This window comes from Lycorma delicatula, chromosome 3, assembly GCF_047948215.1.
Source record: "Lycorma delicatula isolate Av1 chromosome 3, ASM4794821v1, whole genome shotgun sequence".
Classification (NCBI taxonomy): Eukaryota; Metazoa; Arthropoda; class Insecta; order Hemiptera; family Fulgoridae; genus Lycorma; species Lycorma delicatula.
Genome location: NC_134457.1, coordinates 40,845,729 through 40,861,421, shown reverse-complemented (window position 1 = coordinate 40,861,421; position 15,693 = coordinate 40,845,729). Strand labels below are relative to the sequence as shown.

Genomic DNA, 15,693 nt, shown 5'->3' with positions numbered 1-15,693 from the left:
AGGCGTACAAGAAAGACATGTGTTCACATCAGATTTTTTATGAGGGTTTCTCGTAATCTATTTATTTACCTAGAGATTTTTTTTTAATTTTTAGTATCCCACCGGAGCTTATCTGTTTTTGTTGACGTATACCGGCTTAGGTCGAAATAAATAAATATTTCCGATTTTTCAACGATATATTGGTGTGTTGACATTTCCCGGACAACGTCCACAATTTGCCAGATATCGGTCTTTCACTGTGACGCATACATTATATTTGCATTAACCCCAAAAATAACCTAAAGAAGACAAATCTGTAGACCTGGTCCAAATTTTAACTGAAGACTTTAGGAATGAAGATATTTAACAAAATTTTTAATTATATATAGCTCTCCACTTGTTTCTATCTCCTAGTATCCCTCGAATTAAACATGAACCGTTTTTATACTTAATTATCATCCTTTTTTTTCTCTTTTTCCTGTTTAGCCTCCGGTAACTACCGTTTAGATAATTCTTCAGAGGATGATATGTATGAGTGTAAATGTAGTGTAGTCTTATACATTCTCAGTTCGACCGTTCCTGAGATGTGCGGTTAATTGAAACCCGACCACCAAAGAACACCGGTATCCACGATCTAGTATTCAAATCCGTGTAAAAATAACTGGATTTACTAGGATTTGAACGCTGTAACTCTCGACTTCCAAATCAGCTGATTTGGGAAGACGCGTTAACCACTAGACCGATCCGGTGGGTTTAATTATCACCCTAAATAACGATACTACTATTTTTACACCAAACAATATAACTAACGGAAATTTAAAAATTAAAATAGGAAATGCGAAATAATGTACCTTCATTTTGAAGTAAATTATAAAGTTTCAAACTAATCTACAAAGATATAACATTGCTATTGTAATTATGTAATGTTAATGACGTAAAATAATTAAATATAAAATGAAATCTATTAATTTTCATTACGCGTTTTCATTTGACGATGAAAAAATATAATTGACAACATTTTGTCGTCGATGTCTATCTTTTTACTAGTTGGAGGGTTTTAAATAACATGTAAATCAATACCGGATAAAAAAATACAAATAAAAATGATTTGTTGTTATTAAAATTTTAAACAATTTTTTTTTCAATAGACTTTTCTGTTCCACACATATGTTAAAATTGTACAATTTGAACATTCCTCAAATAGCACATTTTAATAGGTTAATATTAAACCGGTGGGTAATATTTAGGAAAAAGGGTAAGTTATGTCAGACTTCAAAAAGAGTGTTGTAGTCACGATACCAAAAAAAGGAGGAGCAGATAATGTGAAGAACACAGAACAATTAGCTTAACTAGCCGCGCATCAAAAATCTTAACTAGAATTCTGTACAGAAGAATTCAGAAGAGAATGGAAGAAGTGTTAGGAGAAGATCAACTTGGTTTCAGGAAAAGTATAGGGACAAGGGAAGCGATTTTAGGCCTCAGATTAATAGTAGAAGGAAGATTAAAGAAAAACAAACCGACATACTTGGAAAATATAGTTAAAAGAAGAGATAGACTTATAGGCCACATTAAGGCTTGCTGGAATAGTCGTTTTAAAATTGGAGGGAAAGGTAGATGGGAAAAATTGTGCAGGCAGGAGACGTTTGGAATATGTAAAAGAAATTGAAACGACCTGTAATAAATAGAGAATCTTGGAGAGCTGCATCGAACCAGTCAAATGACTAAAGACAAAAAAAAGATGTTAAAAGTAAAAATATAAAATAATAAATAAATAAATAATAAATAAAGTATAAAATATTAAAAGTAAAAATATAAAATAATAAATAAATAAATAATAAATAAAGTATAAAATATTAAAAGTAAAATCGGTTTCATATATTAAATTGAGGGATATTAGAGGGAATACAGAAGTGCGGATCTATATAAAATTAAAATTATACCTCTCCTCCGGTCACATGTCGGAGTAATAGTGCGTCTCAGCCATTTATTCGGAGGTCCCGGGTTTGAATCCCGGCCAGATAGTCTACAAAATTTCCGTTTTATATTCCCACGCAGAAGTTTCTATCTTATATGGTGAATTAATCATAAAAAATCTGATGCGGACACTACATGACTTCCTTGTTCGCCTATTAAATTACATATACACAGTTTTTTAAATGAAAAGTACGTAAAATTTTATTTCATTAATAACTTTTGAAAGGTTTTCATTTTTTTTTTTATTGTTATTCCTGAATTATTATTTATCTTAATTTTTTTTACAATCAGATGTTAATAATTATTAACAAATCAATTTTAAAAAAATGATAAAAAAAGACGAAGTCGGATTCGTACCGAATTTAACTATTTCATTAATTAAAATTAAATTTTTCTATAGCTCTGGAACCGATGAAAATAAGTACCACTTATCATATATCATTGAAAAGCTATCGATGAGGACTTTTTACTGCAGTTAAGAAAAAGTCCAAAATCCAAATTTTATTGATCTTGCGTTTTTTTGAACGCTTTTGGTCCAGTCGATTGCAATCAAAAGAGGAAGTAGACAACTAGACGTTACAACAGTCCTAAATCCAAAACTTCAACATCCTACAGCTAATCGTTTTTGAGTTATTCGAGATACATACGTACGTACAGACGTCACGCCGAAACTAGTCAAAATGAATATTTCCGTTGAAATATGAAAACCGAAATTATTTCTGATCGTTATACTTCCTTTACTTCGTACAAGGAGTAAAAATTAAAAGGACACCTATGTGTCACGATAAAAAATGATTCCGATCAAACTACTTTAATTTTGCAACCGACAGGTCTAAAAAGGAGCATAAATAAAAAATTAAAGATTGAATAATCTACTTCTTGACCGTATACTTCAGATTTAAAATAAATAATCAAATTAAAAAAAAGATCGGCGAGAAAAAACATTTTAAAAAATTTTAAGGTATTTCTCCGTGTTTGATCGAGCCCATAGGGGAAATAAAGTTTATCAGCGACTGCAATAACCCACCGGGTTGGTCTAGCGGTGAACGCGTCTTCCCAAATCAGCTGATGTTATTTTTACACGGATTTGGATACCGGATCGTAGATACCGGTGTTCTTTGGTGGTCGGGTTTCAATTAGCACATCTCAGGAACGGTCGAACTGAGACTGTAAAAGACTACATACACTTTATGTACACACTCATACATATCATCCTCATTCATCCTCTTAAGTATTATCTGAAAAGTAGTTACCGGAGGCTAAACAGGAAAAAGAAAGAAGTGAACTGCAATAAAATAGTTTAAATCTTAAAATTTTACATTTAATTTCTTTTTTCCGATTTTGCTAAACGGAAATGTTCAATTTTAAAGGTAAAAGGCCACTTTTGTTTTTAACGCTGCATATCTCCCTATCTAAGCAACGTAGCGATAAAATAAATAAAAAAAAGGGTTTTCATCTAGATGATTTAGCTTTAATGATAAATTGTGAAATCTTTAATGTAGCGTCACAGTTTTTGGCTTTCCTTCATTTTGTGCCGAGGCATTGAAATCTATTGAAAGACTGTGACCGGACCGAGTATCACCCGCTCTCAGCTTAACCTAAGATACGCCATGTTTAAAAATAATAATTGCAATTGCCGTTTAGAAAAAAAGCATCTTAAAAACAGTAATTGTAATTATTGTTTTTAACAGATGGTAAATTTAAAAATTTTATGAGGCTCTCTAGTAACACGGGAACGGCCAGCAAATCGGTTCCTGACCGTCTTGTTATATTTTTTTACATGCGATAACACTTGCGTCATAATCTGTTAATTTTCATCCTAGTAATATATTTATATAGCTTCGTTTCCTTCCCGTAAAGATTTTATTACAATCTATTTTTTTTTTATTTTAATGGATTTATTTTTAATAATTATTTTTTTTATACCGGATAAGAAAAATTATTTTAGCATGTTAAAATATATGAAAACCTAAAAGCGATTCGTTTTAATCTTCTAGATTAAAATTAGTGTTTGTACTCTACAAACAAAGGTAATTTTTTTAATATTTAAAAAAAATGATTAAGCATTCCATTCTCTTCTGGACATTTTTTAATCAATTTTCCCAGTTAAATATCAAAGGAACAATCAAATATCTCCATTTAAATTACAAAGTTTTCAATATAGATTTTATTTTATCCTCAGAAAAAAAAATCAGGCTGAAATAATTCATAAATTATTACTCGAAAACGCAGCACTTCAAGATTCATATTTATGTATTTTTTTTTATTTTAAATTTTAGAACACATTCCGTTTTTTTTTTTTTGTTTTTTTTGTAAAACTCTTGTATATAAAAAATAACCAAATTTATTCTACAGAAATCATCATAATTAAAAAAAAAAATTAAATGTAAACTACTGGAGAGTAATAAAATGTAAAAACATATGATAGTTTTTAATGTAGATTATTAATAAAGTAGATAACCAGAAAATAACGTAAATAAAATGTTTTTATAGTCAATCGTTTTTATAGATTTATTAAAAGTGAATTTTAATGTAGCCCTGTGATCAGCTTTGAACAAAGTGTATTATTAAGAATGGAGAAGAATTTACAGGATATGTTGTTCTACACGCGTTAATAAAGAAAAAAATTCATATCTAGTACAAATACTTCTTTTGGCAATTATAGTTTCCGAAATCTTTTCCGCCTCAAAATTCATACTATTTTCGAAATTAACTAAATCAAATCGTAGTTTTATTTAGTTTTGATCTGAAAAAGAATCGATGTGTACACGACATGACTTCCTTGTACGCCAATTAAATCTATATACATAAAAATGAATGTTTGTCTGTCTGTATGTCTCTTATGCCTTCCTATCCCGTTCATCCGATAGCGATGAAACTTTGGAGAAAGGTTGGACGCACGCTCGCTAAGGTTTCTGAATTTGTTTGGACCCCCTAGGTGGTGCTGGTGTCGAGATATTTTGAAAAATTGTATTTACGGTCCGATTTGCCTCGTATTCAGAATACTTGTTACTTGCACGGAAAGAATTATCTCTGCAAAAAATGGAACCGTTAGCTGGCGCTGGGGTTGAGATATTAGAAAAATTATATTTACGGACCGATTTGGTTCGTATTCAGAATATGAATATTAGTTACGTGAAAAGAAATATTTTTGTAAAAATTATACCCGCTAGCTGGGGCTGGTGTCGAGATATTTACGAAACAAACACAGAAATATACAAATAGACTTTTTTATTCTATATATATATATATATATATATATATATATATATATATATACATAATATAAAAGACAGTTCGTATGTGTGTGAATTTTATATTAATTTAAATAATTTTTCTAAAGAACAAACTAAATACATAAATTTATATTTTTATTGCATACAAACTATAAATATATCGATATAATTTTTCTCGTAAATTAAATAAATCATAATTACCCTTTTAAAATCTAAATGCTTTTCGATTTGCAGTTTCCAACTTTTACTTTATAACCACCTACGGCGATATTATAAAATTAATATTTACAGAGGTCGAGAAAAGTTTTAAATAAATCGGTAATAAAAATTTTAACATTTATATTTCTCTAAAGTAAACCGTTTTAAACGGTTCATACAAAATAGAAAACAATCATTTTACCAGTTCATGGACATTTACTTTGTAAATCGCTGAATATTTTCAAATAAATTTACTTTTGTTAGTTATTTTAATTAAAGGATCCTTTATACTAGTATTATTGGAATAAAATTTTGTTCAAACAAAATAAAATGAAGTATTTATTTTTTTTACATTACATTTATTTATACATTTTTAAATTACATAAATTACATTTTATACATTTTTTTTATATTACAGCGTAGACAACAGATGCGTCGTAGCTTATTAGTCCGTACGGGTCACCGCTCGATACAGTCCATCATTCATTTATCCGTCTGGTTACAGGAGCGTTTCATTAAAGCCCTGTAAGTAAGTCTATTAGTTATTATTACCAGAATTGTAAATAGTACTGGTAGACAGAAAGTTCTGGGTTCGAATTCCGGTCAGAATTGGCTTTTATATACGCTTTATTAAAATTAAAAATAAACGTAAGTGACGAACCGGATGTCGGTCTATTGCCGATACAAATAGATAAATATAAAAATGTATTAGCTACTAATATGTGTAAGGAATAGCATTAATAAAGATAATGTGGAGCAACTTATCAACCGTTGGTAGTCGTGATGCTGTCGAGGTAACACCGCCCTTCCTCTCCGACAAACTAAACGCTAAACGCTTCACTAAATACATGCTGCAACATAACTCATATTTTGATAAATAATTAAATCTATAACGTACATTATATTAAATTAAGTTAAAAATTCCAACGGCGACTGAGTTCGAACCCGGGACCTTCCGGAAGATTCCATTTAGGAGATCAGTCGGCAAACGGTTTAGTTGATGTTTGTTGAATTAAATAACATTATATTTTCTGTTCTTATAAACATAAAAGGATTACATAAAGTAGGTCGCTTATAGCGTCTAACGCAACATTGTATTTATGTGGACGTCTCTTACTTTTATTATTAGAACCTTAAATATAATAGAGTTAATTACAAGTTTTACATATTCATTTTTTTACCCTTTAATGCTGTATTTCATTTTATAAATAAGTTTATAACGTTTTATCATATTAAAAATTGATCGATCAGTCGATATAGTTGTTAGCATGTTGGCTGCTAAATCTACCGGTCTCGTGTTTGATTCCTGGCAAAAATTTCACTTTTTTTTAATAACTCATTAATTTTATCGACCATATTCTTCGTTCGTTAAAATACACGTGTAGGGTATTACGAGGTCAAATTGTAAATAAAACTGGAAAAATTTTATCTGTTATTATGTAATATTAGAATCTTTTTTTTTTTTTAAATTACTTTACAAAACAGATAAACTTTATCGTAATATTTAAAAAAAAAAATTATAAATATTAAGGGAGATTAATTATTATTTTAAATAAAATGTAATAAATATAAAATAATCGACAAATCTTGATTTAATTTAATTTATATTGAACGTCTATATAAGAAATGTCTTTATAAGAAAACGTCTATATTAACGTGTTACTCGCACAGCAATACACATACGTACGCGCACACACATGTACACATGTTTACGGTTGTATTTGAATTGTACGACGCTTGTTCAGTACTGTCTGACGGTAGCCAATCAGAGCGAAGGAAGCCACCTGCGTTTGTTAAACCCCCGTCCCTCCCTCCATCACACCCTCGTCCATTAGTTAGACTGACAGACGTTTTTACTTATGCCTCATCCCAACAAAATTAAATAAAAAAGATTTACCTCTAAAATTCCTCTTAGCTAAAGTCCTCTTGTCACGGTATAAACTATACAATTTTATAAATTATGTTATTGTATTATTTTATCATTAACTCTTGAACTATTTATTTATTTTTTTTTATTTATTTTATTAAAGCATTTGTTACTATAAGAAATTTATTTTATTAAATTTATTTATCATTAAACATTTCGCTTTAATCAACTGATTTTTTTTTTAATCTAGCACAAATGAAGTATTACAATAAATAAAAACACCTTCAAAACTAGAATGATCTAATATACCGGTGATACAGATGGGATTGATGAAGCTTTCTATTATTTAATCAAATCTAATGTTCAATCTTGTGTAATGTCTTTATCAGTAATGCAAGATTTCGCACGCACACACACACCGCGCGCAAATGAAATCTGTTACTCCATAATTACAATTTTTGCTTTTTAATTTTTATTAAAATACCAGTAGACCCGGTAATGCTTCGCTATTGCTATATATATATATATATATATATATATATATATATATATATATATAGAGAGAGAGAGAGAGAGAGAGAGAGAGAGAGAGAGAGATTTACAAATGTAAAACATATTACAAAAATATAGTATATATCCCCAACGACAAATGTTTTCCAGCGATTCATCTCAACGCTACCACCAAAAATTTTAATAAATAATAATTACCTCTAAAAAATTTTTTTCTTTATTTTCTTTTTATATGATAGATTTTAATCATTATGTAATTATTTCAAAGAATATTACGCTACTGGCCTTTTTCATCTATAATACTAACCGGTCACTACAACGAATACTTCCCGTCTAGCCCTACTGCGTTCATTATCCTTCTTGTGACAAATAACAATCAAAGTATCTTCAATTTTTAAAAACGTCACTGTATTGTAATCTCTGCAGAGCAACAGTTTGGTCAGTACAGGATTCGAAACTTTTAATAATTTAAGTACACGGGTTTCAAAAAAGTCGGTTTCCGTCTTTAAAATAGTAGTTATAGTCTGTTACCTGTCCTCCGTACGGGTAAAAAAATATTTCCTAATATTTGAGATATTTCCATGCGAGAAACTTGCAAACTTATGGACGGAAGGGCAAGAAACGAAAAGGACCTAATCCGGTTGTTACCGTAAGTTAGTTAATCCGCCCCAATTTTGAAACGGTGAAACAATTCGTGATGGCAGTAATCATATGGTCCTTCCAGGTTACGTAACATTTCAGAAAAGTCGGTTTACAAGTTTTTTGCGTGAAAAACAGATTCTCAGAAACTACTACATTTTTATATACGGTATAATAGATTTTAAGGCAACTTTGTTTTGTTCTTTTAGAACGATCACTTTACACTTTTTTAAATTTTTAAACTTTTTAGAACAGCATTAATTTACAAAGAGAGCGATTCAATAAGGGGGGTGGGGTGGAAGACGGGTTGGGAACCGATTCTAGATCTTGAAATAAAGAAAGAACTTCATATACCAACATATGTCCGAAAACGCTTGTTTGTCGAGTTACGGTTAGCGTGGGTTTCGTTCGGATTTCAGTTCCCCAGTGAGATGAGGCAGGGGCAATTTTTTTTTTTTTTTACCTTCCTTCACCCCTTTTAAAAAATCTAAGTCGGTTGTTATTTATTCGCGTGAAAATTACACAAATCAGAGAACCAATCGATTTACCGCTGAAAGAAAAATCTGAAAAATTATAAATACGGATTCTATTATTTATTATAAAAAAATTTTCAAAAAAGTTAACATTTTCCGTTGAAAAAATATATTTTTTAAATAATAATAAACGTTTTTCTGGTAGCGAGTGATCTTGATTTAAATATTCTACATTACATTACTCAATTAACGATTACCAAAATTAAATGCGATAACAAAATTCTAATAGATATTTCACTAGTAATAATTTTTTTTTCTTTTTAACAGGTGAAAAATTAATTTTATCTAAATCTAATGTTTTTAAATTCATATAAAATTCTGTGCGTCGAGTCTTATCAAAACTTATTCATTATAGTTTTGGATGCCCGCGACTTTCATCCCATACTGTGAGTTATTTGTTTATATAATTTTACCGTTATTAAGATGGATAAGATATATTCCTTAAAGTGTTACTGTTGTAACAGATCTAGTTGTGCACCTCCCCTTTTGATTAGAATCGGATGAACCAAAAGCGTCCAAAAAAAGCCAATATTTAAAAAAATTGGATTTTGGACTTTTTCTTAAATGCAGTAATAAGCTCTGATCGAGAGGTTTTCTACGATATATCGTAAGCGGTACTTATTTTCATCGGTTCCAGAGTTATAGCCCCCAATAAAATTTTAATTAATGAAAGAAAGCGACCCCACGCACTCGTGGGTAAGACTACCCTTTGCGGGCCCAGTTAAGGGTTAAATTAAAAAGTTGATTATATATGATATAATCATCATATATATAATATATCATATATATTACATATGATATAATATATATGATAATCTGTACATCACACGAATTTATTTTATTTGTTTTTTCTGATTAACATTTAAATTACGGGTTCGTTTATTAACTTTTTTAACTCTTAAGTAATTAACCGTTTAAAACAATATCTTTTTCACGTGTAAAGAAGGATATATTTTAGGTAAGAGGGCCGTATTAAAACCACCTGTTTTCGCGTCCCTCAGTTTTCTGTTTTTTATTAAATATTTACTCGATTAGTATTAGGACATAGTATATTTTTGTGAACATTTTCAAGTGATTAGATTAATTTTAGGACGATTCTGATTTATTGTAGAATTTTATGGTTTTTAATTTTAATATTAATTTTTAATAGCCATTTAAATGTTTATAATAACTGACGTAAAGCAATTCTGATGACGCTATCTTTCTCGTTAAGTGTGTGTGTGTGTGTGTGTGTGTGCTGCCAGGCCAGCTGCGCTTCAGTACTCTGTTGCTATTGGAGCAGAGGGGACACGTGATGCGCTATGCTGCTCTGCGCATCTCAGCTATGAGAGCAAGAATCATATAAAAATAAAAAAACCTAGACTTTAACGTAATATCTGTTAGAATTACTACTATTCCAGGAATACGCTTGCATATGCTAAATACTAACTCCTCCTTCCCCCAAAAATACCCGGGAGCTGCTGATTACAATACAATACATAAATACGAGCCTTATAAAAATTTAATTCGCTAACGTCTAAAAATCTGGATTCCTGCAACTCTTTCTTGCGTAAAGTAGTGGGTTATTTCTATATAAAATTTTACTATTATTGGGGTCGATGAGATACGTTCCTATTCCTTAAAGTCTTTTCGTTATCGTTTCCTAATGTTCTGAGAGGGATGTTCTTGGTCTGATCGGGTAGCGGTTACGAAAGATAAAAGAAAAACATAATAAATCGCATAAACGGTATTTAAAGTTTGTTAAATTTATAATTATATACCAGAATCGCAAGAAGAGTTTACGCGTCAACTATAATAAAGGAAAACAATACGGTAAATATTATTACGGTAAATATTACAAACAGAAAATATTACACTCTGCATCGAACACACATTATATTTGCAAATACAAAAATAATAAAATCTAATTTTACCTTTTTTTATTATATTCCGACAATACAGAAACAGCCGCGAACAGTAAGTCAGAATTAAATAAAATATTTATATAACTTAAATCTTGTAAAGAGCTTAGCGGAATGATTTATCGATAACAAAACATTTACACTGCACAACCGAAGCTTACGTACTCGCCTCACGAACAAAAATGCTCGATAGATTGGTAACATCGTCTTCCCCACCCATTATTATTATTAACAATAATCTTGCGTGTGTAATTCGTTGGTAAGTTGTTTATTACAACGTTTATTACATTTGTTGACAAATTCTAGCCCGGTATTGCGAAATCGACAAAACTGCTGGGCGACGTTGCTGTCTGCGACCAATAACTAATAATTTTTATTTTTTCCTTTTGCGGCACACTTGACAAAAATACTGCATCTCTGTTATATCCGTTTAATTAAATTTTCATTATCATCTAAAGAAACATATTTACAATTCTTATTTGTATCGCTAGATTAAATAATAAAATCTTCACAATTTATTTCTCGATCGATATTATTTCAAATGAACATAAATATTTCCATTACTTTTTGTTAGCACTAGACTAGATAGGGAATCTTGGAGAGCTGCATCAAACCAGTCAAATGACTGAAGACAAAAAAAACTTGTTTTTCCTTATTCTAATTTTTGTTGATACTATTCCAGTCGCATAAAATATCAGTTACATATTATTCATACAGTCGATTATCCTACTCTCTTACCCCTCCTTTTTCTACATAAGATACATCCCATATATCATTTATTTTTTGAATTTTTAGAACTCAAAATCGTATTTTGAAATTTTAAAAACTAACTGAGATTACTAATTTTCCCTACTCCATACCCTGATGTTAAAATATTCCTGATCTGTGCTTTTCCCCTTATCGACCTAGTATCTATTAACTCTCTCCTGATCGAGCGATTTTTCATCCGCGTGTTTGTTACCGATGTACTGAAGCTTCATTTCTTCAAAATTTTCTGTTAGTTTTCGTTGCGGTACATCATTATGGCCGATAATGATATTTTTCTGTCGATTGTCGTTTCACCTTGGACGATCTTAACTTTGCCGTTCTTCATTTTTCTATTAATTTTATTTCAAAATATCTATATACCGTACATCGCCCGTAAATTTTTAAGTATAATATAACGAATTATATGAAATCAAAGAGCGATTAAACGATCGCCAACAAAAAACAAATAAACGAAATGACGATCAGCTCGGACTTGGCAAGAATATTGTGCGACAATATCAGAAGAGTAATGAACTAAAAGATACAAATTTTTTGCACCTTATTAAAGATCGGGCATGCATGTCTCAGTGTATATGTTGTTGTTCTTATGAGGGTCTATTTTTCAGTCAGTCTGTAATTAACTTTAATGTAGATAAAATTAAACAGAAATTAAAGTAGAAAATCCAAAAATAATACGATTATAAATTATAATTTTCAATTAATATTAAATAATCAGATACTTCACCAAATCTATTAGATATACCCGTTTTTAAAATTCCATAAAATTTTATTTCACTAATAACTTCCTATTTTTTTCATATATATATATATATATATATATATATATTATTGAATTGTAATTTATTGTATTTATTATTGTAATTTTTTTTTAAATAATGGGTTAATATATTAAAGCAATGTATTTAAACTAAAAAAAAAATGAAAGTTAAAAAAATAGATAAAAAATTAAAATAAAAAACGTTATGAAGTGTGATTGGAATCGATGAGCCTTCCCTTTAAGATCCAAACATTTCATAAATTAAAATTTTATTTTAATTTCGATCGCAATCGAAAATTGTGGTCCACAAATGATGTTACAACAGCCCTAATCTAAAATTTCAACATCCTACGGCTAATCGTAGGATTCGTTATAAATAACGAACATTTTCGGGTAACCCATTTTTTTCTTTCTTTTTTCTGTTTAGCCTTCGGGAATTACCGTCCAGGTATTACTTCAGAGAGATATGTATCTGTAAATGAGGTGTTGTCTTCTACAGTCTCAATTCGACCGTTCCTGAGATGCGTGGTTAATTGAAATTCAACCGCCAAAGAACACCGGTATCCACGATCTAGTATTCAAATCCGTATAAAAGTAACTGCTTTTACTAGGACTTGAACGCTGGAACTCTCGACTTCCAAATCGGCTGATTTAGGAAGACGCGTTCACCACTAGACCGATTCGGTGGGTTAGTAAACATCACTGCGTTGTGATGTTAGTGTCCATGTCTGGTTCTTCGAACGTAAAAATTATAATTAATCTTAACGTCAAGCCTATCTAGGAAATATATTTAATGTAAATATAGTCTTATGAATGCAAACAATACCAGGTGTATTTTCTCCTCCTTTCAGGTAATTAGTTATAAAGGAGGTAAACTCCTAACTCAAAATTTGTGTTAAGATTAACCTTCTCAGCCGTCCCTCTACCGAAGATTTATGACTTATTGTTAAGTCGTCATAGCTATTACGATAATAAAGGAATTACTTAAAACCGATTACGGTCACACATTACTGACATCAGATATTCTTTATTTCTCTGTTATAACATCCATAGAAATGTAGTCCCTACTCCAAATTATAGAACGTAGGAAACCCCCTTAAGTTCTTTTGCTTTTCTTAACCGCCTATTAATAATCTGCCTCAAAATGTTATCGTTAATTTTAACCCTCTTCGCAGAATTTTCTGTAAAAAAAATAATCTGACGAGTAAGAAAAATCACCTAAATGTATCGATTAAAATTTATTTCATTCCTTTTTCATCAAAATGAAAGGCTTTCAAGAAACAAATGTATCCCGTGTGCTCTTTCTTTTGCGCTCGTAAGTAACTAACATCTTTACCGTTGTACGATAAATTCTAATTTATCCTTGTATTTTTATTTAACATCACACTATTCGGTAGTCACTTATTCTAAAGAAAAAAAAACAAAATTACCTGTATTTTATCGAATCGGGCTATAGAACTGTTTACTTGTTCTTTGGAGTACAAGAAAGGAGTTAATTATTTTTCTGCTGTTGTTCTTAATAAGATCTAGTTAAATCTTTTTCCCCGTTAATTTAATTAAAATATTCTCTTTTACAGAAAATAATAATAATCCGTTTTCAATGATTTTTTAATTCGTTTTTTTCATCGCTGTGTAATATGCGCTCAATGCCTTTTAGCTGTTTATTTTTTTGAATTTCATTTAATCTACCGATCATCTATGCAGATATTTAATATTTCTAAGAACTAATATAGACTCACCGCATCCGATTTTATTTTATATGTCGCTCTAATTAAAGTTTTACCTCTATTTTCTTTGATTTATCCGGTATTATAAGAGTTATTTTTTTATCGATGTATTTCCATCCTTAACCTTTCTTGATATTAATTGTATAATGCATTATCAGTGCAAAATATTTGTAGATTTAATACAGGTCTGTTGTCCTGTCACCGTCTGAAATAATTTTACCGTCTAGACGAAAACAACTTCATACTTAATTACATCGGGATAGGAACAGAACTTCTTAGGCGCACTCTTTGATTTTACATAATCGGTGTTATGCTAAATATATGCTGTATTTTTTTCTCAAAAACAACCGCTTTAATGTAATTTAGTTAATTAGCGAATTCTTCGTTAAATACTAGCTAAAATAAAAAATGATAGCTAATTGAAAACTTCAAGTTAATTTCTAGCGATTTCAATTTATAAATTTCTTCTGTATGAAATGAAGCGCGTCAAAACAGAGGTACTGGAATTTCTGATGAAAGATGCTATATTTCATCGGAAATTAAATACTATAGATTAAATAATATAGAATATCTATGTAGATTATTTGTAAATTCATTTCTACATTAAATAAATCGTGACCGATAATTTTTTCGATTATATTTCATTAAACTAAAAGATCCCTCTCCTATATTTCCCAAATTTTGAAAAATTTGTTATCTATGTCGAAAAATTTGTTATCTATGTCGATAAGAAGATTATTGCGCTATTTGTTTTGTACTTATTATTCTGGTGAATTTACTACGTCGATATTACTCTCGATTCTACTTTCAAGATTTTATTATTTTATTAGTCGATAAATTAATTAGCTATATAAGCGTGAAAATAAACGATTGAAATTTTATACGAAAAAAAAAATCGATCCTGACCGGAATTTGAATTCAGTACTTTCCAAACGAAAAGCTGAGATATTCATTATCTTTCTGTTACGGAAGTCAAGTTTGAGACGCATTTTGTTATCTTATTTCATCAGACAGCAGATCTAAAGATTTCAAATTCGTTGTTAATTTGTCTTTTTCTTCAATTTCACATTTGAAATCTCCTAAGCCTCTTTTTCTTTCTTAGTCTCGGTGTATCATCCGTACTTACGCATACTCCAAACATAACTCTACATAAGATTCTTCTATAACTCTAATATCTTCTTACGTAAGTACAGTTTCTATTAAATAATATGCGTTGTTTCTAAAAGATCATCAGATTTTGAAATTTCATAACTATTTAGCTTTTAGTCCGTTTTGATCGAGCAAAGTACCGTTACAAAAAGCGGGAACTCTCGAATTTCACGAGGTTGCCGCCGGGTAGCTTCAGAACTTCGTTCGCTTCAACGTTAGAAAAAATGGCGACTTCACGACAGAAATCACGCTTGTTCTCACACAGCGTGAGTTCGTATTTACTGTTCGGTGTGATTTCCATAGCGAGTACGGCGCTGAACATCCTTCCGCTAAGAGAATTAGGCTCGTATAGACGATTTAAAGACACGGGTTGTCTACGTAAGGGAAATCAAGCGGACTACCCCGTGTGTCAGACCAAGATATGGAACGAATCCGTCTGACTTTCTCAAGCAGCC

The 15,693-nt window shown here is 30.3% G+C and overlaps 1 protein-coding gene across 2 annotated transcripts in view; it reads right to left on the bottom strand.

Annotated features, from left to right (window-relative positions):
* The window catches only part of LOC142321528 (tripeptidyl-peptidase 2-like), a 100,351-nt gene that overhangs the window by 66,712 nt on the left and 17,946 nt on the right, over window positions 1-15,693 (bottom strand). The window contains exon 1 of one of the 2 annotated variants that reach the window (XR_012755649.1): window positions 10,850-11,048. The exons of the other annotated variant lie outside the window; for it this stretch is intronic. The gene's annotated coding sequence lies outside the window, so the exon portion shown is untranslated. Of the gene's footprint in view, window positions 1-10,849; window positions 11,049-15,693 lie in introns of those variants that run through there. 2 annotated transcript variants of the gene reach the window in all.